The sequence below is a fragment of the Pygoscelis adeliae genome, unplaced genomic scaffold (genome assembly GCF_000699105.1).
Source record: "Pygoscelis adeliae isolate BGI_AS28 unplaced genomic scaffold, ASM69910v1 Scaffold93, whole genome shotgun sequence".
Lineage (NCBI taxonomy): Eukaryota > Metazoa > Chordata > Aves > Sphenisciformes > Spheniscidae > Pygoscelis > Pygoscelis adeliae.
The window spans coordinates 234,931-237,012 of NW_008824469.1; positions in this window are offsets into that span (position 1 = coordinate 234,931).

A 2,082-nucleotide genomic window follows, 5' to 3' on the forward strand; every position below is an offset into this window, starting at 1 on the left:
CCAAACTTGCTACAGCAAGGTAGAGATTTGGGGGGCAGCTAACGATCAAGAACGTAACGGGGAAGCCCGGCTGTTCACTGAGCTCAAGAAAACACGGTCAGGATGTATGGCAGGCTTCTGCATCACCCGAGACTAACTGTGCATAAGAAGCCGTTCCTTGCATGGCCATGTTTAAATGCTAATTCTCAATTAAAACTCCCAGTCAGAAATACAAAAGGTCATGCTTGAGCTTAAGGAAATCTGTTTCCACGACTAGCTGTTTTAATTATCTGCAGAAGATTTAAAGACTAAAGCACAATCTGGCTTTCTAGTGAAATATTTATACGTTTGGGTTTGCCAAGTAAGCGCCAGTTATGGTACTCCTGGTAATACTCAGACGTCGCGTTTGTCTTCAGTTGTGTGACAAATGTAATCCAAATACTTGATTTACATAAGTAAATTCGGCTCATCTCACTCAAGCTGCCAGTTTTGAGCTAGCAGAGCTGGCTGGGTTAGTGCAGGCTCAGGGCGTGGGCACGTGTGGAAGGGAAAGCTTTCGGCAAGAGAAGCATGAACTTGAGGAGTTGCAGGTCACGTACGTGACTGGATAAGAGACCTCTCCTGCCGAGTCACTGAAACCTTCCGTTGTTTCCAATGAGTTTGGATCAAGCCAACCTTCAATCTACCGCTTTCCATAGCATAAACTGCTGTGCTGGTTTTTCATCTATGTCAAAGTAGTTTTAGTCTTGCCACTAGCACGTTCTCTAAATTATTACTTTTTTCCTCTACATGCATTTGTACATAACAGTGGGAACTCATTTAAAACTGAATCCCGGTGGCATGAACTCTTTTCTCACCTCTAACTCAGACAAAATGATGATTTCACAGCATATCTGTTCCCCTGAGGTACTCCAGAGTGTTCTCCGAATGTTCTGCTCACACTGCTACCCCTTTCCATGCGTTCATAAGCGGTCTTTGCCAGGAGAGGATGACTACGCCATTATTCATCCTCATGCTCCCTCTGGAACTTTGTGCAATATCCTGCGGTGTTCAAGTTTGGCAATAAAGTTCACCAACGATACGTAGATATGTTTTCACAGCGTATCATCGATTGTTATTATAAGTTAGGCAATTGAATATCGAACTCAGATGTTTGGAGACTGTTCTGTTACCTTCCTGGCCGGCCGGTCAATGATGCTGAGTGCCTACTGGCAGCGCATGAGGAAGATTGAAATTTTGTAACTTGGGACAGAAGGAGATATTGACGGTATTGCTTGAAAAAGTTTGCCTGAGTGTCACAGTGTTGCATTCACGCCATTCATACCTCCCATTCACGTGCATCAGCCTTTTTGCATCTGCCAAAAATAGGGAATGAATGCTGTATGCACGACACGCAGCACGTATCCGTCATTCCAAGCTTGGCTTTTGCAACTCAGTTTTATTTCTCCTGACTAGTTCCAGTGTTCGACATTCTCCATAGTATCTTGTCCAAAATATAATGCATTATCCCTACACTGCATACAGCAAGTGGCAGGATTGGGACCTAAAACTATTTCAGGGCATATTTAATTTGTCTCTAAAGACTCATCTGGAGCACCTCTTACTAAACACCGTGAGGATAACAACATTTAAAAATGCACAGTCACACCTGAAGGCAAAAATACTGAAAAACTTAACCAGAAAAATACATTTTGGTTTAGTTTCTGCTCCCCCATAAGTGGATCCGTGCCAGCAAACTACTTGCACATATCACGTCTCCATTGACCCTCTGAACATACGTACAGGTGTAAAGACTCACTTGCTCTGCTCCTGCAGAGTTGAGGGCCCAAAAACCCTAACGCCGTGCGAGCCGCTGCGTGCGAGAGCCTTGCCGCCCCGCAGAATGGCTTGTTCGCCCCACTGCATTTGCCTGCAGCCATCTGTTAGCCTTCCTCCCCTTTGGGAGCAGGGGATCATCCTTCCCCCTTCCGTCCCGGTACCGTACAAGCCAGCTTTGAACACGGGCGCCGCGCTCGCTCTTGGGCACCCTGGTGCCACAGACACGCCCGCGCGGCCCTGCCACTGCCGCGAACCCGCTTCGGTGCTGGGGTCCATCAACGGGGG